Source organism: Mytilus galloprovincialis, chromosome 7, assembly GCF_965363235.1.
Source record: "Mytilus galloprovincialis chromosome 7, xbMytGall1.hap1.1, whole genome shotgun sequence".
Lineage (NCBI taxonomy): Eukaryota > Metazoa > Mollusca > Bivalvia > Mytilida > Mytilidae > Mytilus > Mytilus galloprovincialis.
In genome coordinates this window covers 55,572,309-55,584,019 of record NC_134844.1, presented here as the reverse complement: position 1 = coordinate 55,584,019, position 11,711 = coordinate 55,572,309, and the positions used below count along the sequence as shown (strand labels likewise).

General features: G+C 32.3%; 1 long non-coding RNA gene across 1 annotated transcript in view; it reads right to left on the bottom strand.

Moving 5' to 3' along the window:
* The window catches only part of LOC143083322 (uncharacterized), a 28,826-nt gene extending 28,083 nt beyond the window's left edge, over positions 1-743 (bottom strand). Inside the window, exon 1 of the long non-coding RNA XR_012980638.1 lies at positions 601-743. This is a non-coding gene — a long non-coding RNA (uncharacterized LOC143083322). The remainder of the gene's footprint in view (positions 1-600) is intronic.
* Between the last annotated feature and the right edge of the window lie 10,968 nt (positions 744-11,711).

Below are 11,711 nucleotides of genomic sequence, written 5' to 3'. Positions count from 1 at the left end.
CAAAAAGTTAGCTGCTATTGAGACAAAGACAAAAATCATAGTGCAACAAATAAAATTGAGAAAGGAAATGGTGAATATGTCAAAGCGACAACCACCCGACCATAGAGCAAACAACAGCCAAAGGCAACCAATGGGTCTTCAATGTAGCGAGAATTCCAGCACCAGTAGGTGTCCTTCAGCTGGCCCCAAAATATGCATAATAGTACAGTGATAATGGATGTCATACTAAACTCCGAATTATACACAAGAAACTAAAATTTAAAATCATACAAGACTAACAAAGGCCAGAGGCTCCTGACTTGGGACAGGTGCAAAATTGCGGCGGGGTTAAACATGTTTATGAGATCTCAACCCTCCCCCTATACCTCTAGCCAATGTAGAAAAGTAAAAGAATAACAATACGCACATTAAAATTCAGTTCAAGAGAAGTCTGAGTCCGATGTCAAAAGATGTAACAAAAGAAAATAAATAAAATGACAATAATACATAAATAACAACAGACTACTAGCAGTTAACTGACATGCCAGCTCCAGACCTCAATTAAACTGATTAAACATGTTTATTACAGATATAATAACAATAAACTAAAATAACACTTACCACTACTAAATGATTAGGAACTTTCAGGAACTAATTGCAGCTACTGTCCAGGTTATGTTAAACAAATTTTCAGCTCCAACTGATCTGTTCAGTGAAGAGTTTTTATCATTTAAATAAAATGTGAACACATTCTAATCTTTTGGCAGACGTGAATATTCTCATGTGGCATTTATACCTATATGCAAGGGTACCTATATCTGGTGGTGATGATACATAGAGATTAATACATGGCCTTTTCCATATCAGCCTGGGTATCATCCCGAGACCCCCATATCAGCCCGAGACGGAGTCGAGGTGCTGATATGGGTTGAGGGATGATACCCAGGCTGATATGGAAAAGGCCATGTATTAATCGCTTTATCATATACTTCCGACAATAGTTTTATGTAAGGCAAATAAACTAATGCAATAACTAAAACAGTCAAACATTTTATAAAGAAAATTAAAATTATGAATCAAATATACTATAGTTATCCAACAGCATCATTAACTCTTTATATATTTATGGTAACATTTCCTATAGAGGCATTTTGAAACATTGAAAATTTGGAAGAGTTTTACGATCATTACTACTCCATGTTTGTTGTACTATAAAATGATTCATAATTGTCAATGGCATTTGTTATCAAGTATTAAACTATCCCCACAAAAGTTCCCGTAAATTTTGACGTCGTCATAAAAAACATCTGACGTCACAATGGAAAAGTAAACAACCGATACCGGAAACACCGGACGTAACTTGCACGAGAGGCACTTGATATGGGTTATCAGCCCGGGTGGGAAGATATGGCTTGTGCACTTCCGCCCATTACACATATGCAAAAGCTATCATATTAATGCTAAGTATATGATAAACAGTGATAATTAACCATTTTTTTCTTCTTTTTGTTTAATTTTGAAAAACAAATGGATATTAAACTTTTTTCAGCATTTTGGAAAAAAAATAATTTTGTAAATTTTTCATGTTTTTTTTCATTTATTTTATAAGAATTTTTTTTTAAATATTTAATTTTTTTTTTTAATTTTTGAAAAATTTGATTTTTTTGAAATATTTTGCATTTATAAATTTTTTAAACTTTAAAAAAGTTAATTTTAGTTGCCTTCTTCCATGCAAACATGGACTAAGTTAGCCTTGGTTGCCTTCGTCCATGCATGCATGGACTAAGTCTGTTGTGTTAGTCCATGCAAGCATGGACTAAGTTAGGATTAGTTGCCTTAGTGCATGCATGCATGGACTAAGTTAACGTTAGTTACCCCCGTCCATGCATGCATGGAGTAAGCTTATTTTCTAAGTTTTCATGTTTACAAATCATGAAAAGGTTTAGCCATACTATCAAGTTTTGCAATTTATTTCCTAAGGTAAGTTATAATGCACAATATGTATGTAAAACATAATTAATAGGTTGAATATGAAAAAAAAAACAACTAAACAGAAAAAAAGGTAATTACATCAAATTAAAAAATAATTGAACTAACACCATGAAATTAAGAGGTAAGAAGAAATGGAGGTTTTCTAGAATTGATGTTGATTTCCAGTTTTATTTAATACCTTGTTTGTATAAGAAGGTGTATTCTTACTTATTTCGTTAAAAAATTTGCAAGATACATTCTTATAGCATAGCACTAGTGCTATGCTATTTAGTTTAAACATCAATAAATATGTTTAAACTTTATAGCATAGCACTAAGTTCATTCTTATAACATAACATAAGACATATTCTAAACTTTATAGCTTTAATACTCAATTAGACGAATAAAAAACTGTACTCTTACTCATTAAAACGTACATTCTTATAGGAAAGCACTAAATTCTTACTTAAAAACATTACACAAAGTACATTATATTATCAGAAATGTAAGTACATTCTTGTTAGATACCATCAGATACAATAAAATAACATAGCATTTGAACCTTAATCAGATGAATGAGAACTTGTAGAATTACTCAATAAACTGTAGATTAGAATGGAACCATATTCTGATATGTTTGCAAAGCTGTGCCCTCTCTCATTCAGCTGCATTTGAGACAAGCTTGGGATCTCAGGCAGATGTGTGAGAAAGTTTCACCCTAAGCCATACAGACACATATGTTGTATCCTTTCTCAATCTTATGTATGAGAAGTTGTATTTGTACTTATTTTGTACAGATTTCGCAAGCTACATTCTTATAGCATAGCACTAAGTACATTTTTATCTCAGAGAACTAAGTACAATCTTATAACAAGACACATTCGGAATTTTACACTTCACTTCTCAATTAAATAAATAAAAACTGTACACGTATATATTAAAACGTACATTCTTATAGCAAAGCACTAAGTTTTTACTTACAAACAAAACACAAGGTACATTATATTACCAGAAGATTTAGTACATTCTTGTTAGAGACCACTAGCTACAATCAAATAACATAGCATTTTAACATTAATCCGATGAATGAGACCTGTACAATTACCCAATAAACTATAGATTAGACTGGAACCAAATTGTATAAGAAGGTGTATTACTCATTAAAACGTACATTCTGATAGCAAAGCCCTAAATTCTTACTTAAAAACATTACACAAAGTACATTATATTATCAGAAATGTAAGTACATTCTTGTTAGATACCATTAGATACAATAAAATGACATAGCTTTTAAACCGGAATCAGATGAATGAGAACTTGTACAATTACTCAATAAACTGTAGATTAGAATGGAACCATATTCTGATATGTTTGCAAAGCTGTGCCCTCTCTCATTCAGCTGCATTTGAGACAAGCTTGGGATCTCAGGCAGATGTGTGAGAAAGCTTCACCCTAAGCCATACAGACACATATGTTGTATCCTTTCTCAATCTTATGTATGAGAAGTTGTATTTGTACTTATTTTGTACAGATTTTGCAAGATACATTCTTATAGCATAGCACTAAGTACATTTTTATCTCCGAGAACTAAGTACAATCTTAAAACAAGACACATTCTGAATTTGATAGCTTTACTTGTCAATTAGATAAATAAAAACTGTACACGAACTCATTTAAACGTACGCTCTAATAGCAAAACACTTAGTTCTTACTTAAAAACCTAACACAAGGTACAATATATTTTCAGAAGATTAAGTACATTCTTGTTAGAGACCACTAGCTACAATTAAATAACATTGCATTTAAACATTAATCCGATGAATGAGACCTGTACAATTACCCAATAAACTATAGATTCTAATGCAATTATTTCGTAACAATGGTTCTGATTGGATGACAGTTAGCGTAAAATTATCTATCTCCTTGTCTGTAACTAAGGAAGCCGACATTTTGAATTGCTGAATGTATTGACATGTAATTTCTACAATAATAAGCCAAAAAACTCACATGTTGCACCTAAAAATCTTCTTTTTATCAAATTTTATTACATTCTGAAGCGGCACAGAAGCCAGAAAACGCCCGGTGTTTATGTTTGACGCCGGAAGCATACCTATGACGTCACCTAGTGTAGGGACCAAAGAAGATAACAGCTTTTCGCGGAATTTTCTTTAATGAAGATTTTACATTGAAATAATGATTGAAATTTAATTGTGAATTTGTTTTGCATTAGAATAGAGATAACTGTATTGTATTTGAAGCTTTGCGGACGTCCATCGGTAGTTTTACTGTCGCAAATACCCGTTTACCTGTCTCCGCTACGCGTCGCCAGGTAAACTAAATTTGCGACAGTAAAACTACCGATGGACGTCCTTAAAGCTTCAAATACAATACAGTTATCTCTTAATTAGACTGGAACCAAATTGTAATATGATTGCAAAGCTGTGCCCTTATTCCCTCGGATGCATTTGAGACAAGCTTGGGATTTCAGGCAGATATTTGAGAAAGCTTCACCCTAACCCATACAGACACAAATGATGTATCCTTTCTTAATCTTATGCATGAGAAGGTGTATAATTTTACTTATTTCGTTAAAGATTTTGCAAGATACATTCTTATAGCATAGCACTAAGTTCATTCTTAAAACATAACATAAGACATATTTCGAACTTTATAGCTTTAGTACTCAATTAGACGAATAAAAAACTGTACACGTATTTATTAAAACGTACATTCTTATAACAGCACTAAGTTCTTACTTAAAAACATTACACAAAGTACTTTATATTATCAGAAATGTAAGTACATTCTTGTTAGATACCATTAGATACATTAAAATAACATAGTTTTTTAACCGGAATCAGATGAATGAGAACTTGTACAATTACTCAATCAACTGTAGATTAGAATGGAACCATATTCTGATATGTTTGCAAAGCTGTGCCCTCTCTCATTCAGCTGCATTTGAGACAAGCTTGGGATCTCAGGCAGATGTGTGAGAAAGCTTCACCCTAAGCCATACAGACACATATGTTGTATCCTTTCTCAATCTTATGTATGAGAAGTTGTATTTGTACTTATTTTGTACAGATTTCGCAAGCTACATTCTTATAGCATAGCACTAAGTACATTTTTATCTCAGAGAACTAAGTACAATCTTATAACAAGACACATTCGGAATTTTACACTTCACTTCTCAATTAAATAAATAAAAACTGTACACGTATATATTAAAACGTACATTCTTATAGCAAAGCACTAAGTTTTTACTTACAAACAAAACACAAGGTACATTATATTACCAGAAGATTTAGTACATTCTTGTTAGAGACCACTAGCTACAATCAAATAACATAGCATTTTAACATTAATCCGATGAATGAGACCTGTACAATTACCCAATAAACTATAGATTAGACTGGAACCAAATTGTATAAGAAGGTGTATTACTCATTAAAACGTACATTCTGATAGCAAAGCCCTAAATTCTTACTTAAAAACATTACACAAAGTACATTATATTATCAGAAATGTAAGTACATTCTTGTTAGATACCATTAGATACAATAAAATAACATAGCTTTTAAACCGGAATCAGATGAATGAGAACTTGTACAATTACTCAATAAACTGTAGATTAGAATGGAACCATATTCTGATATGTTTGCAAAGCTGTGCCCTCTCTCATTCAGCTGCATTTGAGACAAGCTTGGGATCTCAGGCAGATGTGTGAGAAAGCTTCACCCTAAGCCATACAGACACATATGTTGTATCCTTTCTCAATCTTATGTATGAGAAGTTGTATTTGTACTTATTTTGTACAGATTTTGCAAGATACATTCTTATAGCATAGCACTAAGTACATTTTTATCTCCGAGAACTAAGTACAATCTTAAACAAGACACATTCTGAATTTTATAGCTTTACTTGTCAATTAGATAAATAAAAACTGTACACGAACTCATTTAAACGTACGCTCTAATAGCAAAACACTTAGTTCTTACTTAAAAACCTAACACAAGGTACAATATATTTTCAGAAGATTAAGTACATTCTTGTTAGAGACCACTAGCTACAATTAAATAACATTGCATTTAAACATTAATCCGATGAATGAGACCTGTACAATTACCCAATAAACTATAGATTCTAATGCAATTATTTCGTAACAATGGTTCTGATTGGATGACAGTTAGCGTAAAATTATCTATCTCCTTGTCTGTAACTAAGGAAGCCGACATTTTGAATTGCTGAATGTATTGACATGTAATTTCTACAATAATAAGCCAAAAAACTCACATGTTGCACCTAAAAATCTTCTTTTTATCAAATTTTATTACATTCTGAAGCGGCACAGAAGCCAGAAAACGCCCGGTGTTTATGTTTGACGCCGGAAGCATACCTATGACGTCACCTAGTGTAGGGACCAAAGAAGATAACAGCTTTTCGCGGAATTTTCTTTAATGAAGATTTTACATTGAAATAATGATTGAAATTTAATTGTGAATTTGTTTTGCATTAGAATAGAGATAACTGTATTGTATTTGAAGCTTTGCGGACGTCCATCGGTAGTTTTACTGTCGCAAATACCCGTTTACCTGTCTCCGATACGCGTCGCCAGGTAAACTAAATTTGCGACAGTAAAACTACCGATGGACGTCCTTAAAGCTTCAAATACAATACAGTTATCTCTTAATTAGACTGGAACCAAATTGTAATATGATTGCAAAGCTGTGCCCTTATTCCCTCGGATGCATTTGAGACAAGCTTGGGATTTCAGGCAGATATTTGAGAAAGCTTCACCCTAACCCATACAGACACAAATGATGTATCCTTTCTTAATCTTATGCATGAGAAGGTGTATAATTTTACTTATTTCGTTAAAGATTTTGCAAGATACATTCTTATAGCATAGCACTAAGTTCATTCTTAAAACATAACATAAGACATATTTTGAACTTTATAGCTTTAGTACTCAATTAGACGAATAAAAAACTGTACACGTATTTATTAAAACGTACATTCTTATAACAGCACTAAGTTCTTACTTAAAAACATTACACAAAGTACTTTATATTATCAGAAATGTAAGTACATTCTTGTTAGATACCATTAGATACATTAAAATAACATAGTTTTTTAACCGGAATCAGATGAATGAGAACTTGTACAATTACTCAATCAACTGTAGATTAGAATGGAACCATATTCTGATATGTTTGCAAAGCTGTGCCCTCTCTCATTCAGCTGCATTTGAGACAAGCTTGGGATCTCAGGCAGATGTGTGAGAAAGCTTCACCCTAAGCCATACAGACACATATGTTGTATCCTTTCTCAATCTTATGTATGAGAAGTTGTATTTGTACTTATTTTGTACAGATTTCGCAAGCTACATTCTTATAGCATAGCACTAAGTACATTTTTATCTCAGAGAACTAAGTACAATCTTATAACAAGACACATTCGGAATTTTACACTTCACTTCTCAATTAAATAAATAAAAACTGTACACGTATATATTAAAACGTACATTCTTATAGCAAAGCACTAAGTTTTTACTTACAAACAAAACACAAGGTACATTATATTACCAGAAGATTTAGTACATTCTTGTTAGAGACCACTAGCTACAATCAAATAACATAGCATTTTAACATTAATCCGATGAATGAGACCTGTACAATTACCCAATAAACTATAGATTAGACTGGAACCAAATTGTATAAGAAGGTGTATTACTCATTAAAACGTACATTCTGATAGCAAAGCCCTAAATTCTTACTTAAAAACATTACACAAAGTACATTATATTATCAGAAATGTAAGTACATTCTTGTTAGATACCATTAGATACAATAAAATAACATAGCTTTTAAACCGGAATCAGATGAATGAGAACTTGTACAATTACTCAATAAACTGTAGATTAGAATGGAACCATATTCTGATATGTTTGCAAAGCTGTGCCCTCTCTCATTCAGCTGCATTTGAGACAAGCTTGGGATCTCAGGCAGATGTGTGAGAAAGCTTCACCCTAAGCCATACAGACACATATGTTGTATCCTTTCTCAATCTTATGTATGAGAAGTTGTATTTGTACTTATTTTGTACAGATTTTGCAAGATACATTCTTATAGCATAGCACTAAGTACATTTTTATCTCCGAGAACTAAGTACAATCTTAAAACAAGACACATTCTGAATTTTATAGCTTTACTTGTCAATTAGATAAATAAAAACTGTACACGAACTCATTTAAACGTACGCTCTAATAGCAAAACACTTAGTTCTTACTTAAAAACCTAACACAAGGTACAATATATTTTCAGAAGATTAAGTACATTCTTGTTAGAGACCACTAGCTACAATTAAATAACATTGCATTTAAACATTAATCCGATGAATGAGACCTGTACAATTACCCAATAAACTATAGATTCTAATGCAATTATTTCGTAACAATGGTTCTGATTGGATGACAGTTAGCGTAAAATTATCTATCTCCTTGTCTGTAACTAAGGAAGCCGACATTTTGAATTGCTGAATGTATTGACATGTAATTTCTACAATAATAAGCCAAAAAACTCACATGTTGCACCTAAAAATCTTCTTTTTATCAAATTTTATTACATTCTGAAGCGGCACAGAAGCCAGAAAACGCCCGGTGTTTATGTTTGACGCCGGAAGCATACCTATGACGTCACCTAGTGTAGGGACCAAAGAAGATAACAGCTTTTCGCGGAATTTTCTTTAATGAAGATTTTACATTGAAATAATGATTGAAATTTAATTGTGAATTTGTTTTGCATTAGAATAGAGATAACTGTATTGTATTTGAAGCTTTGCGGACGTCCATCGGTAGTTTTACTGTCGCAAATACCCGTTTACCTGTCTCCGATACGCGTCGCCAGGTAAACTAAATTTGCGACAGTAAAACTACCGATGGACGTCCTTAAAGCTTCAAATACAATACAGTTATCTCTTAATTAGACTGGAACCAAATTGTAATATGATTGCAAAGCTGTGCCCTTATTCCCTCGGATGCATTTGAGACAAGCTTGGGATTTCAGGCAGATATTTGAGAAAGCTTCACCCTAACCCATACAGACACAAATGATGTATCCTTTCTTAATCTTATGCATGAGAAGGTGTATAATTTTACTTATTTCGTTAAAGATTTTGCAAGATACATTCTTATAGCATAGCACTAAGTTCATTCTTAAAACATAACATAAGACATATTTTGAACTTTATAGCTTTAGTACTCAATTAGACGAATAAAAAACTGTACACGTATTTATTAAAACGTACATTCTTATAACAGCACTAAGTTCTTACTTAAAAACATTACACAAAGTACTTTATATTATCAGAAATGTAAGTACATTCTTGTTAGATACCATTAGATACATTAAAATAACATAGTTTTTTAACCGGAATCAGATGAATGAGAACTTGTACAATTACTCAATCAACTGTAGATTAGAATGGAACCATATTCTGATATGTTTGCAAAGCTGTGCCCTCTCTCATTCAGCTGCATTTGAGACAAGCTTGGGATCTCAGGCAGATGTGTGAGAAAGCTTCACCCTAAACCATACAGACACATATGCTGTATCCTTTCTCAATCTTATGTATGAGAAGTTGTATTTGTACTTATTTTGTACAGATTTCGCAAGCTACATTCTTATAGCATAGCACTATGTACATTTTTATCTCAGAGAACTAAGTACAATCTTATAACAAGACACATTCGGAATTTTACACTTCACTTCTCAATTAAATAAATAAAAACTGTACACGTATATATTAAAACGTACATTCTTATAGCAAAGCACTAAGTTTTTACTTACAAACAAAACACAAGGTACATTATATTACCAGAAGATTTAGTACATTCTTGTTAGAGACCACTAGCTACAATCAAATAACATAGCATTTTAACATTAATCCGATGAATGAGACCTGTACAATTACCCAATAAACTATAGATTAGACTGAAACCAAATTGTATAAGAAGGTGTATTACTCATTAAAACGTACATTCTGATAGCAAAGCCCTAAATTCTTACTTAAAAACATTACACAAAGTACATTATATTATCAGAAATGTAAGTACATTCTTGTTAGATACCATTAGATACAATAAAATGACATAGCTTTTAAACCGGAATCAGATGAATGAGAACTTGTACAATTACTCAATAAACTGTAGATTAGAATGGAACCATATTCTGATATGTTTGCAAAGCTGTGCCCTCTCTCATTCAGCTGCATTTGAGACAAGCTTGGGATCTCAGGCAGATGTGTGAGAAAGCTTCACCCTAAGCCATACAGACACATATGTTGTATCCTTTCTCAATCTTATGTATGAGAAGTTGTATTTGTACTTATTTTGTACAGATTTTGCAAGATACATTCTTATAGCATAGCACTAAGTACATTTTTATCTCCGAGAACTAAGTACAATCTTAAAACAAGACACATTCTGAATTTTATAGCTTTACTTGTCAATTAGATAAATAAAAACTGTACACGAACTCATTTAAACGTACGCTCTAATAGCAAAACACTTAGTTCTTACTTAAAAACCTAACACAAGGTACAATATATTTTCAGAAGATTAAGTACATTCTTGTTAGAGACCACTAGCTACAATTAAATAACATTGCATTTAAACATTAATCCGATGAATGAGACCTGTACAATTACCCAATAAACTATAGATTCTAATGCAATTATTTCGTAACAATGGTTCTGATTGGATGACAGTTAGCGTAAAATTATCTATCTCCTTGTCTGTAACTAAGGAAGCCGACATTTTGAATTGCTGAATGTATTGACATGTAATTTCTACAATAATAAGCCAAAACACTCACATGTTGCACCTAAAAATCTTCTTTTTATCAAATTTTATTACATTCTGAAGCGGCACAGAAGCCAGAAAACGCCCGGTGTTTATGTTTGACGCCGGAAGCATACCTATGACGTCACCTAGTGTAGGGACCAAAGAAGATAACAGCTTTTCGCGGAATTTTCTTTAATGAAGATTTTACATTGAAATAATGATTGAAATTTAATTGTGAATTTGTTTTGCATTATAATAGAGATAACTGTATTGTATTTGAAGCTTTGCAGACGTCCATCGGTAGTTTTACTGTCGCAAATACCCGTTTACCTGTCTCCGATACGCGTCGCCAGGTAAACTAAATTTGCGACAGTAAAACTACCGATGGACGTCCTTAAAGCTTCAAATACAATACAGTTATCTCTTAATTAGACTGGAACCAAATTGTAATATGATTGCAAAGCTGTGCCCTTATTCCCTCGGATGCATTTGAGACAAGCTTGGGATTTCAGGCAGATATTTGAGAAAGCTTCACCCTAACCCATACAGACACAAATGATGTATCCTTTCTTAATCTTATGCATGAGAAGGTGTATAATTTTACTTATTTCGTTAAAGATTTTGCAAGATACATTCTTATAGCATAGCACTAAGTTCATTCTTAAAACATAACATAAGACATATTTTGAACTTTATAGCTTTAGTACTCAATTAGACGAATAAAAAACTGTACACGTATTTATTAAAACGTACATTCTTATAACAGCACTAAGTTCTTACTTAAAAACATTACACAAAGTACTTTATATTATCAGAAATGTAAGTACATTCTTGTTAGATACCATTAGATACATTAAAATAACATAGTTTTTTAACCGGAATCAGTTGAATGAGAACTTGTACAATTACTCAATAA